Source organism: Pavona decussata, unplaced genomic scaffold, assembly GCF_977016875.1.
Source record: "Pavona decussata unplaced genomic scaffold, jaPavDecu1.1 SCAFFOLD_6, whole genome shotgun sequence".
Taxonomy (NCBI): domain Eukaryota; kingdom Metazoa; phylum Cnidaria; class Anthozoa; order Scleractinia; family Agariciidae; genus Pavona; species Pavona decussata.
The window spans coordinates 1,815,001-1,835,000 of NW_028145430.1; the positions used below are offsets into that span (position 1 = coordinate 1,815,001).

The 20,000-nt window shown below is 38.3% G+C and overlaps 1 protein-coding gene and 1 pseudogene across 3 annotated transcripts in view; both read left to right on the forward strand.

Moving 5' to 3' along the window:
* LOC146489114 (GDP-fucose protein O-fucosyltransferase 4-like) overlaps nt 1-20,000 on the forward strand; it is a 50,373-nt gene that overhangs the window by 21,878 nt on the left and 8,495 nt on the right. The window lies entirely within an intron of this gene.
* Nucleotides 16,347-20,000, forward strand: part of LOC146489115 (GDP-fucose protein O-fucosyltransferase 4-like) — an 11,378-nt pseudogene continuing 7,724 nt past the window's right edge. The window contains exon 1 of the transcript XR_014863886.1: nt 16,347-16,573. The product of XR_014863886.1 is annotated as a GDP-fucose protein O-fucosyltransferase 4-like (transcript). The remainder of the gene's footprint in view (nt 16,574-20,000) is intronic.

Sequence of the window (20,000 nt, forward strand, 5' to 3'; positions counted from 1 at the left end):
CATTTTTTCACACGGCCTAACGATCGAACTACCACGCTTTGACATGGCAAAGTTGTCTTAGGGGCGCTGAAAGGATTATGACCGAAAGAGAATTCACATACGAACATTACTTAGGCCGTTGTCGTACAAAGCAGTGGGAATTCTTCGTACACAGACACTGGCTTTCTCCTCTTAGAGAGGAGTAAACGAGCGAAATGTTTCAAATTTGTCCGTAGGCTTCGAATTATTGTTAGCATACGTTATATGTCAGAAAAATTTGTTTGTCTTTGCTGTCAGTCGTTATGTCACGGTCTATGCGTTGCTGCCGTAGAAACTTTATCTAGTCATCGCATTTTACTGGAAATGTTAGATCAAAATTAATCGATAGTACGATACCTATACCATCTTGAGTCGAAACAAAGTTTTACTATTCTTACAACATCTCAAAATTCAACAGCCAAAAACCCACTTCGTAATCTTACGGAATTTAGATTGACCACAAAATTCCGTTTTGTTTGAATGCGGATTCGGATGGATCCCTCAAAATCAGTGTTTACAGAAAACCTCGCAGCTTGCTATCGCCTCGTGTATGATTCATACCACCCTAAGCCAGCCGAAAAAACGGTGTTTAAAAGCGCTTATTCGATCGATCCAAAAGTCTCATGCCTAAACCATTGGTTTCTCCTCAGCGGGAGGAGAAGCAATTACCAAACGTTTTTGTTTGCAACTGATTTCCTTAAGCGTTTGTGAAAAATATCACTAATGCAGCAAGAGACAAAAAAAACAGAAAAGAACCTGCTTTGGATATAAAATCCACTACGGTTCTGCCATTCATATATGTCACTAGTTAGTCTACAAGATTCCCTGTGAATATGGCAAAGTGCATCATTGGAAAAGCTATGGAAATTAGCTAACAAGGTAATTTTCGAAGGCAGAGCGCCTCTAAAAATTGTTTGCGAGCCTTGTTTCGTCGAATACCAATCGACCGCTATTGGTATTTTGCAAAACAAGGGATCTAGCGAGGACAGTTTTGGAAGAGACGGTAAATTTCTCGTGTGATCTGTAAGCCAGTATTTGCTTTAGATAACAAAATATCGAAGGCAGAGCGCCTATAATCAAAGTGACTCTATCGTTAACTCGTGGATATGGCGATGGAAGTGGCCGTTGATGCCATGGGCTTAACTAACAGTTGGCTTTAATTTAGAGAGATTGGCTACTGGATGCCTGGACCTAGCTTTGTTTATAAGCAACAGAGCACTGTCACTCAATCATTCTTATAACTATTTAATTGATAAAGAGGCTACAAAAATATGCTTGCTGAACAAGGGGCATTCCCGGTATACTTTAAAACAAAACCTTGCCTTACCTGTTTCCCGTCGCTCACCAATTATCTGGAGAGGAGATGGCTGATATTCAGGCCATGTTTAATGCAACCTGACCCTGGCTTCTGTTGATAACTATGATCACAGATAAAAGGTCAAACTTTTTATCAGCCATCTCTTTTAATTAACAGAAAAATTCAAAACTTAGTAGTGAGTAATGAATTATGAAATATGTACAGTTTTTTATTTTTACAGTGCAATCTCAGTTATTTGAACCCTCAATTTTTTTGCACTCCCGATTCTTTGAACCAGTAGTTGTTAATTCTCTTGGATTTTCTTCAGTCAGATTTTTACCTCCTATTTTTTTTTTAACAAAACTCAGTTTCCCTGGGAGGTTAAAAGAATTGGTATTCTACTGTAGTGATTTATATAACATTATTATATAAAATGTTATACACCGAGTCAATTATTTTCCTTTACTTACTTTTGATAATCCAACAATAACTGTTTATTTTTTATGGGTTTTTTGACGTCAGTGACCAGTGCCACTGTTTTCTACACCTTATCACATAGTCTGGTATAACTTTTCAGTAATATAAGGAAAAACACTAATTGATATTATTTCCTTTTCCATTTTGATCGTTTTGAAAGATAAAGTGATAAAATGCTTTAAATTTGCAATATTTCAAGCAAAGTGTTAGTTGTACATCATTTTGTGAAATATTCAGAAGAGGGCTATGATATGCACACTCCACTCTCTTTAAGCCCGCTTGTACCTTCTAGTTTTTTCTCAGAAAAACAGGATGAAGAAATGTAATGTAAGGAATATTTTACAGAATGCTTATTAAATGATACGTAGTAGGTGTTTTATTGTGTAAAAATGAGTGGGACTTCTCAGATGAGGTACTATCTATAAGCTGGAGTGATGAGGCTGCAGCAGTGTAGTGTTTAGCAGTCTACTGACTTCTTCAATTGGGTTTTTGCTTGTCTAGGGCAATGCGAAATTTAAGTGTTTTCCTTCCAGCACAGAAATTTACTCTCCAGAGATAATTCTCTGATTTCTCAATTGTATAATCAGTACTGTACAGCACAAAATTTCATTATCCTTTAATTGCCGTGTTATTTCTAACTTTACTCCAAGTTAACTCTCTCATGTAGCAAAGTGTAAACAAACTGCTGGGGATAACTGCCTGATGATTTTTTTTGGTAACAGTGGAGACAGTTGAGAAAGGGACAGTTGAGGATTTATACCCCAGTGCTATTTGATTGTATGTTAAACCAACTTGGTAAAGGAGAGAGAAACTTGGATCGACGTCGCCGAATGCACTCCCTAATCCAGTTTTCATTCTTACTTGTTATCATATATATAAAATAGCATAAGGCATTCACATGTGACTGTTGTGTTGACTTTGCAATATCAAGAATAAGATCCAGCCAATTACTGCTGTGGTTTCCCTGAACAAAAAAGTATCAGTTTGCACTCTCAAAACAAAAGAACTAACGTGGTTGAAAGGAAGTTTATGAAAGGTTCATGTTTTTCCTATCTTTCCCAAAACAAATGGAAAAATAATTAATAATTTTAATGCATTCTAAGATTAAGTTGACAGCAAGAAAGACATCTTGACACTCTAATAAATTGATATCAGTTTTGCATGGAACCGAGGAACCGAGCACCTAGTTTGAGACCAAAATAAACAACTTTAATGTGTAGAAGAATAGCTATCAACCTGGGGAATAACAAAAAATTTTTTAAAATGAGCTTTTCATTTTATTGAATTAATGAGCTACAAGTACAGTACTTAAAAGCAAATAGAAAAATGACACAAAGCTAACTTGACTTGAAATATTTCTCCTGTAATCAAACATCTCCAATGTGCATCTCCCTCAAACAGAACCTAAAGATCATCAAAAACAAAATCACTCAATTTGACTAGAAAACGATGAAATCTAAAATATTTGGTAAAATCCCTATAATTAAGGAATCGTTTTGATCCGCGGTGTACCAGTTTGGAAGGATCTCTTTATCGTGCACATTATCTGACATTATGTTACCGACCACATGAATTCATATAACAACACTGGCCTACTATTGTCCGTATTAGCTTACAATTTGAACATTATCTTGCTTAAAGATTAAAGGTTACTTCTAGGAAATTGCTCCATCCTCAAAAAACAAAAACAAACAAAGACATTTCAATAAGTTTAAAAAGTATTCAAGCGTACATCAGCATGCATAAAGATTTGAAGTTTTCTTACCTCCTCGATTGACAAAGCCGTCGGAACTTTCGCCGTACACCGACAGAGCAAAACCACTTCTACTTTTAACATTTATCACACTAAAAAAGTTCCTTCAACCCAACAAATCTTCTAAGATGTATTAGAGCGGAACATTTCCTCACGGTGGCGCAGGCTCGAAAGAATAAGATCGCTCCCAAACTTGAAAACTTCTGCAAAGTTTCCTAGCACTTAAAAAGATCCTTTGCTATTTTCATTCACTATCATGATACAGGAAGACGTCTACACGCTGCTATTTTTATCCAAATCTCTAGAACAAAGCAAAGACCTTATAACTAAATTCGCCGTTTCGGCCGCCATATTTGTTTTTGAAATTTAAGTTCGCGCGTGTGTAAGAAGAATCTGGGTACTAGCGCAAAGATCAACCAATCACCAATCACCCTATTGTCTCCCTTGCTGTGGGATTGGCTATTATTCCACTTCCGGTTGCACCAGAATGAGTAATTCATTTGCATACGGAATGCCACTATCACTCCGTGGATGCTAAAGCATATCCACGAGTAAAAACTAGTTTGCGAGCCTTGTTTCGTCAATTACCAATCGACCACTATTATTATTTTGCGAAACAAGGGATCTTGCGAGGACAGTTTTGGAAAAGAGAGCAAACTTCTCGTGCCATCTGTAAGCCAGTATTGTATTTATGAATGACAATACCAAGGTAAAAAACAATGCCGTAAGCCAGTATTTGCTTGAGATCACAAAGTATCGAGGGCCTATTTTGTGTGCCATCTGTAAGCCAGAACTTACTTTAGCTAACAAGGTAATTTTCGGAGGCATAGCGCCTATAAAAATAGTTTGCGAGCCTTGTTTCGTCGATTACCGATCGACCGCTATTGGAATTTTGTGAAACAAGGGACCTAGCAAGGACAGTTTTGGAAGAGAGGACAAATTTCTCATGTCATCTGTAAGCCAGTATTTGCTTTAGATAACAAAATGTCGAGGGCAGAGCGCCTATAAAAAAATAGTTTGCGAGCCTTATTTCGTCGATTACCAATCGACTGCTATTGGTATTTTGCGAAACAAGGGATCTAGCGAGGACAGTTTTGGAAGAGAGGGCAAATTTCTCTGTGCTATCTGTAAGCCAGTATTTGCTTTAGATAACAAAATATCGAAAGCAGAGCGCCTATTTTTCGTGTCATCTGTAAGCCAGTACTGGCTTTAACTAACAAGGTAATTTTCGGAGGCATTGCGCCTATAAAAATAGTTTGCGAGCCTTGTTTCGTCGATTACCGATCGTCTGCTATTGGAATTTTGCGAAACAAGGGATCTAACGAGGACAGTTTTGGAAGAGAGAGAGCAAATTTCTCGTGCCATCTGTAAGCTAGTATTGGCTTTATCTAACAACATAATTTTCGAAGGCACAGCGCCTATAAAAATAGTTTGTGAGCCTTGTTTCGTCGATTACCGATCGTCCGCTATTGGAATTTTGCGAAACAAGGGATCTAGCGAGGACAGTTTTGGAAGAGAGAGAGCAAATTTCTCGTGCCATCGGCAAGCCAGTATTGGCTTTATCTAAAAAGATAATTTTAGAAGGCAGAACGCCTATAAAAATAGTTTGAGAGCCTTGTTGTTTCGTCGATTACTAATACAATACAATACAATACAACTTTATTGATTCCATCCACTAATGGTTTTTCAGAAACCAATTACAATGAGATATATAAAAGAAACAAAATACAATATAAATGCTATAAGAAGATATCTAAATAAAGGATAATGCGTATGTTACACATCCTCAGAACTACCAACGAATTAAAATACAACGTCATAAGATTTGCATTGCAATCATTAATTATTTTCTAGGAATTTATAAAAAGCGCGATTCATGATTTGTTTTTAAAAGAGTCTAAAGAGCTAATATCCCGAATCTCCTTAGGTAGACTATTCCACAGAGAAGTACCCCTGTATTTAAATGATCGCTGTGCTGTAGTTGTTCTGTAGTGAGGTACATGCAGTTTGTCCTTATTTCTAGTATTTCCTTCATAGATCTCCGATGTCGTGAGACCGTTGAGGCTTTTGTAAGTCATAATAGTGTCCCTGATCTCCAGCTGCATAGCAACCGGAAGCCACCGTAGATCGTTCAAATAGGGGGTGATATGTTCGAATTTACGTGTACCAGTTACGATTCGCGCAGCAAAGTTCTGTACCTTTTGCAAGCTTTCGATATTTTTCTTGGTCGCACCCGCCCACACAGACGTACAGTAGAGCAGCTTACTAAACACCAAAGCACTTATGATTGTTATCAGTGTAGATCTGTCAAATAAGTGCTTAACACGATTTAATTGACACAAGCTACCTGTACATTTGAATACTAAGTCAGTGACATGTTCATCGAAACTGAGATGTGAATCCAGAACAAGCCCCAGACGTTTGGCAGAAAGGGATGGTGAGATCTCTTTGCCAAGTAAGGAAACAGCAAATACCTCTGGTACGCGAGCCAGCATCTGAGGAGTCCCGAGCAGCAACATCTTCGTCTTGTCCGGGTTAATCAAGAGACTATGCGCACATCACCAGGCGGCAATCCTTTGTAGATCTTCGCTACTGGTATTTTGCGAAACAAGGGATCTAGCCAGGATAGTTTTGGAAGAGAGAGCAAATTTCTCGTGTCATCTGTTTCGTTTTCTTTCCACATTTCCACACAGCAGCACAGTAAAAATAAGATGAGGCGTAGAAAAAATTCGATCGCTTCCAAACTTGAAAACATCTGCAACGCTTCTTATCGCTTAAGGTGGCCGAACACAATTTTCCAGTATACAGGTGTTATAAAACATTTTTTGAAAAGTACCTACTTCTGAGTACCCGAAATTAGCATGGTGCAAGATTAACTAAGAAGAAGTAAATTTTGATACTTCTAGTTGCGTAAGGTGCCCTTGCCATGGCAACGCAGCAAGCTATTAACCGTCCAGAAATAATGGTTTTCCTTAAGTTTTAGAAAATGCACTCGTTAAATTTTTTCTATTTTTTGTATCAAGAAAAACTCACAAAATACTGACATAGGGACGCTGCTTTCATGTAATTTTAACAGAGAGATCTCCTGTAAATGTTGGTTTTGCACTTAAATGTTTTTTGAAGATACTTTTTGTTAGATTTTGATTTTTGTTTGTAGGCGAGTTACGCTCTTAGAGAACTACTGTTTTGTTTGGTCAAATGCCCATACGTAGCTTTTAATTAGGTGTTCTCAGCAAGGATGAAAAGCGTGCACAAAGGCTTAGCTCTTCGTGAACTCACTTTCTTTGTTCGGTGATAAATGATGAAGGATCCACAAACGAGAAACTGAGTTATTTTAAGAGAAAAACTCACCTTTGTGATCCATTAGGAGGTGTCGTGTCCCAGTGGTAAGGGCGCCGGTCTTTGAATCCGAAGGTCCCGGGTTCAAGTCCCGCCTCGGCCACGCTTGTAAATAGCCAGCTGGTTTGCCTCCTGCCAGTTGGGATTTTTAACATGTTACGTTCGATTTGATTATTATTTGTTTCCCGTTATTTCTGAGTGGAATGCCTGTAAACTAGCTTTGGGTAGCTAAGTGCATTTCCACTATAAACAAAGCATTTATTTTTTTTATTATTATTATTTGGTATAAAATCGAGGGATCGCAACCCTGGCGCGCGTTCAATAGCATCACTAAGAGAATCTGTAAAGCATGCCCAAACTGTGATAGGCCACCTTTAAAAGATCCTTGCTATTTTTACCCACCATCCTAATACAGGAAGACGTCTAAACACTGCTATTTTTATCGAAATCTCTTGAACAAAGCAAAGACAAAATAAATTGGCCGCCATGTTTGTTTATGAAATTTGCGTTCGCGAGTGTGTACCGGAAGAATCTGGGTAACTAGCGTAAAGATCAACCAATCAGAAAATTGTCTCCCAATTAAGAAAAAAATGACCTCTGTTCTCTGTTACAACAAATTACAACAAATTAGAATTGTTATTATTTGTTTATGGGCAGTTTGCTGCATATGCACTAAAATATATCTGAGCTGATTTTCCAAAAGGTGGCTACAGAAATTGAGCACATTTTGAGACTTTCTGGGCTGAAGGAATATGCTAGTCATTAACAATACTTTAGTTACGGTTCATAACAAGAGAGGAAGGTCAGAAAATACTATGCAAGAGAAAAGAGTTTTTTCTTTAGAATTAGAGATGACATTGACATCTAGCTTGAGAGCTAGAGAGCTCAAGTCTAGCTTGAGCACGGCTAAATCAGAGCAAGACAGCGTTTTAAATTGATTTTCCGTCTTCATTCTAAATTCATGACGCAATGCGAATCACGCCGAACGAGCATCTGGAAATTATTTATGACATTAAGTCCGGAAGTCCGACCCAAAATCGCACGTCTCGACTAATCGGTAACTAGTCTAACAACGCTACAGTTATAAAGGCGAAAATTAATGGAATAGCTTTTCAAACTCACGCTTTTTGAAGAGAAAACCCTTGCCATTTCTTGTTCGTGTTTTACCGTATTACTTTAAGTTCCGGATGTTGACAAAAAAATTTGAAAGGGGAACGACCTACAGAGGTTTTCAACAAGAAAATAAATTAAGTCTTTGGCTAGGTTAAAAATTCCCGATAATTTCACGCTGTCCGACTAGAAATCATCCCTAAGACGTACTTCCTGCGGGCCAAAGACTGTCACCTCCTCCAGCAAAGCTCACAATATGCAATCCTTGGTACCCGCCCGAGTAACTGAAAATTACCCGTTTAGCTCACAAGAGAACTAGGTGTAGGAAGCATATTAGACGAGACAGGAACGACACTCGTAAGAATTCTTCTTTCACTAGACTTAATGATGTCTTCAGGAAACTTTGCTTCAGAAAGCCAAACAAAACACTAGGTCTAATGAATTTGTTCTGCGCTCAGAGCGCGCCGAATTCAAGGCAAATCGCTGTGCGGTTTATATTTGAGAAAAAATGGGGCTGACTGTGCCATAAACAGGCACGAGGGGGGAGGGGGGATTTTTGTTTCACGAATTTCTTCTAATGACCCTTGTAATCTATTTACTTACTGATTTGAAATTCAATAGGAAACGCTGAAAAAAATTAAAATAAATATCTTAAGAAAAGTTAGCAAAAACTTAAATTTCTGTAGCCACCTTCTGGAAAATCAGCTCAGATATATATAACTGGTATTACGTTCGTACGAAAAGCAGTTTTCTATATAAAATGCTATGAAAAAATTTTGAGCTCCGCTTTTAGGCTTGGCTAAATCTATATTTAATTAGGTTAGAACATTTCTTAATTTTTTTTATGTGCTTATTTTAACTTAATATGGGTCAAGACATGTACACGGATTAACATATATGTAAACCCGCAGCCAGAGGGTAAAATATTTGCATTTTTTACGGACTTTGTAAAGCTCTCGCGTCGCTCAAAGGTTACCTTATACCTTCAGAGGTGTCTCGCGTTTAAGCGATGTAGTGCATCCAGTTTAAACTGTAGATACCTAAACCCCTATATCAAATTAAAGCTTATAGAGCTGGCTATCAAACTAAACCAAGAATTTTGAAATAAAATGAATTGTCGAATTTTTCACGACCTCTAAATGCGAGCGTCCGAATTACCTTTTTAAAGCTACAAGTCAAAGCGAATTTGTTTTTCGCTAATTTAATTTGCTCCTCATTTCCGGACCCAAAGCGCTAAAAAAAAAACGTGTCTGCGTTTTGCCATATTATATCGCAATGAAAAATTATAGAGCATTTTTGAAATAGGATGAAAAAAATGTGGAGATTTCGAAAAAAAAATTCGCAGACACGTTTTTGTTGTTTATATGTTAAACTAGCTAATGTCCCAATTTGAAGGCAAACGAACAAATTCCTTTTGAGTTTTAGCTCTTTGAAGTGGCTCCTCCAAGTGAAAAAATTGATCCGAGAAAACAGCGCTAAAAGTTCAGCAAATTCATTTTAATTCAAAATTCTTGGTTTAGTTTGATAGCCAGCTCTATAAGCTTTAATTTGATACAGAGTTTAGGTATTTACAGTTTAAACCGGACGCGCTACATCGGTTGGTCGCGAGACACCTCTGAAGAGACGTCTGAAGGTATAGGGTAACCTTAATCATTTTCCCAAAGAAATTTTTACAGGAATCTATAGACCATTCTTCGAACATTCAACTACCAGAAGCTTATGCGATTTGAAGGTTTCGCAAATGGTGAAAGTTAGTTATATTCACGAAATACGTTTACTGAAGTGAATTGTATTTTTTTTAATATATATAGCTTTATTTCAATACTGTAGTAAAAATTAAATTACTGTAGAAATTAAATTATTTCCTAGACACAGAACAGAGCAATATTTCCCAAAATCATTCCAACAGATTTTTAGAGATTGTAAAAAAAAAAAAGATTTGAGTGTTTTTAAGGCGGTAGAAAGATTTGTTTTTGCACGCGAGACTCTCAAACTCGTGTATAATTCAACGTGGTTCAATACAAGATATTTTGCTAAACGTAATATTGATTTAGAATATAACCTGTTCGGACAATTTTCTGCACGTAAAAAATAACACAACAAAACGTCTATACTGGCATTTACGCGTGATGCTGTGCCTGATTTATTTCCATTGTACGCCTCGCAGATTTTTAAAGTCCTTTTCCCTTCGCAATTGAAATATTTTGTTACGATACTCGAGATCACACCGAGAATTTCTTTCTGAAAGCGCCATGACAGGGGCAGATACATATCTAACTCACGCGCTATTCAGGGCTGTTTATATTTCCTATTTATCTATTGGATTACAATATTCGAGATCATACTCAATATTGCTTTCGGAAAACGTTATGACACCGGCCAGATTACATATCTGACTCAGAAGACAGAAGACAATATTATTGTGGAAGACAGAAAATAAAGACGGAAAAAAAGATTTCCTGAATAAACACGAAACCTTTAAGTAGAAACTGACAATCAAACCTTTAATTTTTTTTTGGATTGGATTTCAGTTTAGGTATCAGTTCGACAAAGCCTGTAGGGCAGGTAATATTTTAAGCTCACGCTTGACCTTTCCTCTCCGTATTGCAGAACACGATCTGACTAGTCAATACCAAATTTCTTCGCTGCGAGTTTTCCATTTCCACTATTTACTGTCGAGTACTTCTTAGAACTTATTGTTTCGATTTACCGCCTTAGAAGGGTTAATTTTCTTTCTGTAAACAGTACATTTGAATCTAAAACATTAAAAAAAATATGGCCACGTCACTAAAGAAGCCCTTTCAGTTCCACCGAGATCACTAGGACGTGACGTCACAATAGTTATTAAATCTTGTCCGATCCCTCCTGACACACACTAAGATATTTCATTCTGATTGGACCATTTTTGTTAACGACAATAAGGACGATAGGAGACAAAAATATCCCCTCTAGGAGAAAACTGAATTTGATACGTGTAAATCGAGTTAATAATTGAAAGATGCACATTTGCGACTACGATGAGGAAAAAGGAACACCACCGAAATTTTGACACGGTATGCCCTCAGGGCATCCCGCGTTATTACTCAGCAAAGCAAAGCACTCGACGCAATTGTTCGCGTGACGTAAGCCATCCACCCAACCCTTGACGGTGACTAAGCAAAACACTTAACATGAAGCACAGAGGTGATATCAGACGCCCTGACATGATTACACACGTAGTCACCTTGGCCGACCTTGCAAAGGCGACAGGTGGTGTCGTTGAACGTCAATGATACATTGGGCAAAACAGGATGTGATGTTTTTTTCATGTCGTGGGTGTCCACTCAAGGGATTACGAGACCTCTCAAGACAGACCATGACGTGACAAAACGTGGCAAAAACAAAAGTGATATGTGGGTAACCAGGCCCTGAGTTGTTCGCTCGTGTCATTTTACTATCTCTATTCTTGATATTCCTTTCCATCACGAAGCTATAGAAGGAATGAACTTTTCACATATTAAACCCTTGCTTGAATCTTGATCAATTAAATCATTTCATCACTTGTGCGTGAACATATTAGTTAAAAAATAGAATTGTAAAATAAAGCACGCATGCATATGTGCAAATGATTACCTTAATCGAAAAGACGAAACAGTTGTAAGAGGATCTCGATAGTGATCGGTTCTTTTGGTGCGACACGATCACCCAGTATCCGACGCGCCGCTCGTTTGGCGAGGTAAACGTCATAATCATGAAGAAAGGTAAAACTAGCACTGCACGAGCAGTTGACATGTGAAATAATCATCTTGCTTTCACTAAGGATAACACAGGAATTAATAATCTTTGACATGCACAACATCTAAGTGTCTTATCTGAATACACGCACTACAGAGATATCCATTACGTAAACAAGTATAGTAATAAACCTTTTTAACAATAAAAACACTCCTTCAGTAAAACGGAGCCGATCATAAAATTATTGTACTGAATTGCTTGTTGCTGTCAAATGATTGTACTTTTTGCGCGCAAAGAGTTCAAATTTACACAGGTTGTTCAGCGCAATCGTGAAATTTTCACAGCTACCTGTAGTTTTTCATCTATAAACATTATTTACACAACCGAATCTACTTTATAGCGGAGCTCCGTATGTACTAAGTATGTTCTAATAAAAAGGTTCTTATTAAAAACAAGATGCCCCTAATGGCATTTTCGCGGGATGCTTAATGTGACCTCATTTATTCCCATTGAATGCCTCGCAGATTTATACAACTATCCTAGTTAATGGAATAGTTTGAGTCACAAAGATAGCGTTATGTTGTTTCCTTTGTGTTACGATACTCATCGTTGTACCGAAAATTCCATTTCGATAACGTGGCCTGACTTACGTTTTCTATTCTTGCTTCTGTTTCTATTCTCGTTTCACCAAAAAAAAAAAAAAACAGAAAGAAAAACGGCAAAAAGGTTCCCTAAATGAAAACTTTTAGTAAAAATTGACAATCAAACCTTTCATCTTTTTGTGAAGTGGATTTCCAGTAACGTTTAAGCGTCAATTCGAGAAAATAATGTGATGTGTGTTTTAGCTTATCAATGACACTAATGACCTCTTCTACTCTCATCATGGTTCTACAACTGTCAAACAAAGCAAGACACACTCGCCAGGAACTCTCCAATTTCCACCGTTTTAACTGTTGAGTGCTTCTTAGAAGTCATTCTTTCGATTTACCGCTTCAAGAGGGTTAATTTTCTTTTTGTAAACGGTACAATTGAGTCTAAAACATGTAAATACTATGGTCGACACAATAGTGACAAAAAAATTCCTTCTAGGGAGAGAGCAAAATTTAATCCAGGTTTAGTGAATATATCAAATGATGATTTGACGTCACACAGGTAGGGATGAGGGGTCCCCTCCCTCGTGATATACCAGCTGATAATAAATTTTGATTGGCCCGTTTTTGTTGAAGACAATCAGAGCAGTAGATCCCTTCTAAGAGAGAGAAGAGTTTAAAGGCCCACTTTCACCCATTTGGCTTTGGGGCCGTTGGTTATTGTTTTCAAGCGCTTCTATTGTTTAATCTTGCGATCTGATTGGTTTACCAGAATATTCCCGCTGGGATGAAAGTCTTGGCGTATTCAAAATAAATGGGACCAGGCAAATCAGACTGGTTGATTTCGTTTCAGTCGCTCCGATTTATTTTAATCTCGATCTGCACCTATAAGAAAGATGTACTCTCCAAGGCGCTCGATTTCTTTGAACTCCTTTGTGTAAAATTCTCCGCGAACGAAAGTCGAGGGTTTTGTTCGTTTCTCTGCATTCGTTCCTTTGAGCGACGCGGCGGAACAGTCGAACAGTTGCCGCCTGCAGCCCTCAACGTTAAATAATTTTTGTCCGAGGATTTTGATTCTACTGTTGTGTAAGATAAACAGTAATCTTAAAGGGTCCTTTCGATTATTATTATTGAAGTTGACATGGAAAGAAATTAGCAGTGCTGGATCAATGTTAGCTCAGTTAACATCGCTTTAAAAATTATAGCGCGCTGCGCCGATCCGGTCTATATTACTATCATGAAATTATTTCTACCTTTAATGATATAGCAATGATGCTACGAATGAATCTGCAGCTTACTAAGAAAATGAGTATTTTAATTTATTTGCCTGTGCTTATAGCAAAAAACGAAGGAATGCCACCTAGAAAACTATACAGTTTATTACGTCTCTTCGCAACGCTGTTTACGTGAATTGATAGAATCAAATCGAATGGAGCTAACAAAACTTACGTGTTAAGGTCAGGCATCCATAGAAATCAGAAACATCGCTAGAACAGATGCATGCATGGAGACAACAAATCCTCCCGCTTCTTAGTTTCAGAATAAAAGCTATGCGAAGAGTCTCTGAGAAATATATATTTCTTCTTAGTAACAATTGTAGAACTACATTGTCAACGGCGAGATGTTACTTAGAGACGACGATTTTCCGATTTTCCGTTCCACACGAAGACTGTTCTTGAAAATATCCACATCAATAAAGCGAGAGGATAATACAAAGCTTAATGACACGAAAAATAGTGATATTCCAGGAAATGAGCTCGATGAATGTGGATTTTTTTTAGCTATTTAGTGCTCGCTGGTAATTTTCTGAAAATTCGACTGTGCGAAATTCAGCTCGGCGCGCAATGCCTCATGGGTGAATGTGGGCCTTCAATGAACAAACAAGATGCCCCTAATGGCATTTACACGGAATGCTTAATGTAGCCCCATTTATTACTTATTGTATGCTTCGCAGGTTTTTGAAAACTATCTTCCCCTCGTAATTGAAACAAGATGCCTTTACTGGTATTTACGCGTGATGCTTAATGTAGCCTCATTGATTCCCATTGTATGCTTTGCAGATTTATAAAACTATCCTAGCTAATGGAATAGTTTGTGTCACAAAGATAGCGTTATGTTGTTTCCTTTGTGTTACGCCTCTAATCGTTGTACCAGAAATTCCATTACTGCGTGAGATTTTATCGTTGTGTTACTAGAAATCATACCGGAAATGACTTTCTCATAACGTTGTGCTTATCAGTGACCTTTCCTTCCCGCATTGTGGTTCTAGAACTGTCAGACAAAGCAGGATTCCTTCGCCAAGAACTCTCCAATTTCCACCATTTTAAATGTCAAGTGCTCCTTAGAAGTTATTCTTTCGATTCACCGCTTCAAAATGGTTAAATTTCCGTTTGAAAATGGCACACTTGAGTCCACAACATGTTAACAATATGGCCGCCACAAATTTAATCCGGGTTAAACGAATGAATAAAATGATGCTTGGACGTCAAACAGGTAGGGGTGAGTGGGTCCCCTGCCTCGCGATATACGCGACAAGAATGGATTTTGATTGGCCTGCTTTTGTTGGAGACAATGGAGACAATAAGAACAATACATCCCTACTGGGAGAGGACAGAGTTTAATGCATAAATTAATGTGCAGATTTGTGACTACGACGAAGGAAAAACAAAAAAGATACCCGACCCAGACCTAGGCACGGCCTGCCCTGCTGGCATTCCGTGTAATTAATGTACAGATTTCTGACTACGACGAAGGAAAAAAAAAAACGAGCCCATATTTAGACACTGTATGCCCTCAGGGCATTCCGCGTAAGAAGATGCCGAGCCCATTTTTAGACACGATTTGCCCTCAGGACATCTCGCATAAAAATGGGATTGGTATCTTTTTTTTTTCTTCATGGTAGCTTCAAATTTGCACATTAATTTATTCATTAAACTCTGCCCTCTCCTAGTAGGGATGTATTGTTCTGATTGTCTTCAACAAAAGCGGCCCAATGAAAATTCATCATTGGCGTGTATATCACGAGGGAAAGAAACCCTTATCCCAACCTGTGTGATGTCAAATCATCAACTGATTTATTCAGTAAACCAGGATTAAATTCTGCTCTTCCCTAGAGGGGATGTTTTTATCGATTATTGTGCATGTGGCGGCCATATTGTTTACATGTTTTAGACTCAACAATGCCGTTTTTAAAATAAAAATTAGCCCTTTTGAAGCGATAAATCGAAAGAATAACTTCTAAGAAGCACTCGACATTTAAAACGGTGGAAATTGGAGAGTTCCTGGCAAAGGAATCATGTTTTGTTTGAAAGTTGTAGAACCACGATGAGAGGACAAGAGGTCATTAATAAGCTAAAACACACATGACATTACTTTGTCGAATTGATGCTTAAACGTTACTGGAAATCCACTTCACAAAAAGATTAAACTCGGTTTGATTGTCAATTTTTACTTACAGACTATATAAAGTATCGCATTTAAATTATTTTGTTATATCGAGAGTCAAATAAATATATAAATCCCTTGGCGCGAAATACCCGCAGGTATCAACATCTTTTCTTGGACTTTTTGTTGAAACCTTAACCTGTGTAACCGTTTCACCTAGAGTTTTCGTTTTCTAAACTGTGCAACGGAGATTTATTTCCGCATTTTCCTTCTTTTTAATGCTGTCACATCGGACGATCACGACATGTCTGTTTACACGGACGTCTACCAAATGCAAGAAGTGCACGTTGAAGATCTCAGAAAATTCATGCACTGGCTAAATTCGAGACAAAACTCCGAGGACGAGAGACTCTCTGTACCTTAAGTTAGAAAATACGCCTCGCCTCGCACGACCCTCGCGCGTTCGTGTGAAATACGTATAGGGTGTTGGTTTTTGCACGTAATCCCGGAGCCTTAAATAGATAATATATGGTCTAAAATTCATAGCTTTTCATAGCCGCTATCAAAAGCTTATGTGCAGGAGATGAAAGACAGCTACAAAAGGCAAAAATATTATCTCTCTATCTGTCCAAGAGCTCACAATATCCCAGCTTTGTTATATCAATTTTGAACTCTTTGCATGCAAAAATTTAAATCATTTGACATAAAGCTGTTCATTATCGACCCCATTTATCCGCGATAACCTGCGATAATAGGTGGTTCAATACGAGATGTTTTGGTCAGCTTAATGGGCATAATATTGGTTTCCCCTCTCCCGTACACGCAATTTGGTAGACAAAAATGCTAATTATGATAAACGGTGACAACAGAATGAACATGAAACGTGATAATGTGAGTATTATAAGGATAATTTTAGATTTATATAGTATAATTGAATTGTTGATTCAAAGAAGGTTGTTCTCTTTGAATATGCAAAGCCTCTTTTATCTTAGGGGCTGATTACATGGCGAATTTCGGCCCGGGCTAAGATTTCATCTCGGTTAGGCGGGCTGAGATTTCAGCCCGGTTTCTTGAACAAATCTTCCTAAAATGACGTTTCCAATTACCTGAAGAAAGTTTCAGCCTGGGATGAATTTCAGCCTGGGCTGAAATTTCCAGCCCGGTTTCATCTAGCCCGGTTTTTGAAACCGGGCCGGAAATTTCAGCCCGGGCAAACGGGCTGAAAAACCTCATGTAATCAGAATGAAATTTCAGCCCTGGTTGAAAAGCGAGGTCACCTGGGTAGAAAAGTGACGTGAGCATGCGCAATGATTTGTTTTCAATGAAACAAGATGGCGGCTACCAGGTTTCAGTGGAATAACGGCGATAAAATCGAAAATCTTATTCGGTGCTTGGCGAATTACAAATCGAAAATGGACTACCAGAACAGTGACTTCAACGCAGATAAGGTGAAGCAATATGAAGCTGTTCGGAAAGCGATGGCCCGGATATATAAGGAGGAACCGACCTTCTTTGGACCACCTGCCATTACACCACTGCCAGCGCCAGACCAGGTCGACGAAACCGAGATGGCCGATAAAAAAAATTGGAAATTGAGTGCTAACAAAAGGCTAAATTGCGAGAGAAGCAATGCCCCGATTTTCACAAGTCGAATATTTGACGCCATTTTGAATTCTGTTCACTCTTCCCGCCAAAATAAAAGCACGGGCTGAAATTTCAGCCCGAGCTGGCAGCCCTGGCTGAAATTCGCCTTGTAATTGCAACAAAATTCCAGCCCACCTACCGGGATGACATTTCAGTCCGGGCTGAAATTCGCCATGTAATCAACCCCTTAAGTTGGAAAATGGTAGAGGCGTGATCTAAAATATGAAAACAATCAAATTAACATAAGGCGCGACAATGTTCAGAATTCTGTAGATGTTTGAAAATGTGCGAGGCCCTATCACTTTCTAGATGAATTGACTAATATTGAGATCTAAAGGGTTTCAACAAAAATTTGACCAAAATACATTTGTGATAAGAATAGTTTCAAAACCTTTCACAGAACCAGTGTCGATAATTAGACACCATACTTGTCATCTGCTTTTTGTTCTAGGGATTTTCCGCTTTTAGGACGGATATGTTTAGTTCGATAACGTATAACTGAACTGCCTGAATCGCCGTATTGAAGTCCGATAAAATGACCGAGTTTAAATTTAAAATTTATCACATAGTAGTTTTGGCCTTGGACTGGTGTTATTTTTCCAGTATTTCTCCAGTCTGCTGTTGACTTTGCTACGTTCTTTTTTGTCAACTATAAATTTAATTTATTCAAAGTTTCTTGAATGAGAAAATTATTGACCGTGTTCATCGATTCCTAACCAGTGATCAAATATGGTCTATCCCAGGCCTTTATTTTCTAATCCTCAATCTGTTGTTTAGTTCCTTAATATTCTGCTGGAGCCTGCAACAGCGAAAAAAAAAAAAAAACTCATTCCACCTTCGGAATTCTCCGAATTCGTTCGCCATTGAAAGGGATGTTACTAAAATCAGGAACCGGGAACGGGGAACGGGGAAGAAACTATTCATTTTAATTGTTCCAGGTTGTATTGCTATTCAGATATTTTCTATTTCTTCAGTAAGTTAACCGGAGAATCTTGACTTATTTTAAATCAACGGATGCCAAGTCGCTCGTGCGTGACACTGATTGGGGAGCGAGTGAGATTTAGTTTCTTAATCGCTGAGTTTGGATTATTTTAGACTTTTGCGTAATTGAGAAACGTGTGTCTACTTAATCCGAGCTCAGTTCGCTCACAAACGAGCAGAGGGGAAAATAATTGCTATGTTTTGACTGACGAAGAATCAATGTATTCAATTATACCTAGGAAAGATTCGCAGCTGTGGAAACGCTTGTGTAGCGAGAAGCTGAAAAGTGTAAAATTTCGAGTTCTCGCTGTCGGCCATGTTCTCTTCATCAGATACGGACGTTATTGTGGCCGTTGTCCTACAAAGCTGTAGGAATTCTTCGTACACAGAAGCATAAACATTGCATTTTTTCCCTTCAGATAGGATTAAACGAGCAAAATATTCTAAATTTGCCCGCGAACATCAAAACATTTCGTTGCAATGTATCCGGCAGTCATGTCCAATATAGACAAACTGATACGGTCTGAAAACAAAGCCTCACGATCCGTACGGTTTGACAGATCGTAAAAGTCAATTTTCGGTCCGTATGCAGTCTGACAATTGCATCTCATTACCTGAGCGACGGGTCATTTGACGATCCGTACGGTTTGTACAGATCGTAAAAGCGCTTTTCGGTCCGTATACGGTCCGTAAAACGTATAGAGTCTGACAATTACATCTCATTACCTGAGCGACCGGTGAACGGTTTGACGATCCGTACGGTTTGTACAGATCGTAAAGGCACTTTTCGGTTGGTATACCGTGACGGTCCGTAAACAGTAAACAAAAAAGTAAAGTAAGCAAAATATAAACTAGGGGCTGATGCTGTAAAATACAACAAATATATGTTTTCTTCGTTCTTTAGTGTGAGAAACTAATGATGCGTTTCTTACAAAACATTACAATCGGCTGGATCCCGCGTTCTTTATGAGCGCCGTTATGCGTCAGTAAATGGAACGAAATGAAAATTGGGTCGATGGAAACCTGCAGGTTTACCTCGTTCTATCAGCGTGAGCGGCCAAATGATGTGTTTCTCGTTGAAACAGAAAATAAACTGGAAAGTTAACAAAATATAAACTAGGGGCTGATGCTGTAAAATACAAGAAAGATATGTTTTCTTCGTTCTTTAGTGTGAGAAACTAAATGATGCGCTTCTTACAAAACAAAACATTACAATCGGCTGGAGTTGGAAAAACATGTTTTCCTGACGACTAATGCAGAATACTATAGAGTAAATTAAATTGGTATTTTGTGGAAAAAGTAGACTGTACGGTGGTATTGATCAATAACTTTAGTGGCATTTGGTGGCTCCCAAAGGAGCCGTTGAGAGAGATCATTTTGGTTTAAATACTCAATAACAATTTTGTCACCTTCCCTCGACAGGGAGGTTGATTGTGTTTGTATCAACAATTATTCAATGTAATCGCACTAGCTATAGCCCACTTTGAAAAAGAGTGATGGCCTGGGTCGAGAGTAGCTGCCCAAGCGATTGTGGGAAGGTTTGGGGGGACGTTGGCTATTATCTTCGCATTTTTGCGTCCCCCCAAACAATCCCACAATCACTTGGGCAGTTACTCTCGACCCAGGCCATCACTCATTTTCAAAGTGGGCTATTGATGGTAAAACTTGCCGCCAACGTCGCATCAACACCATC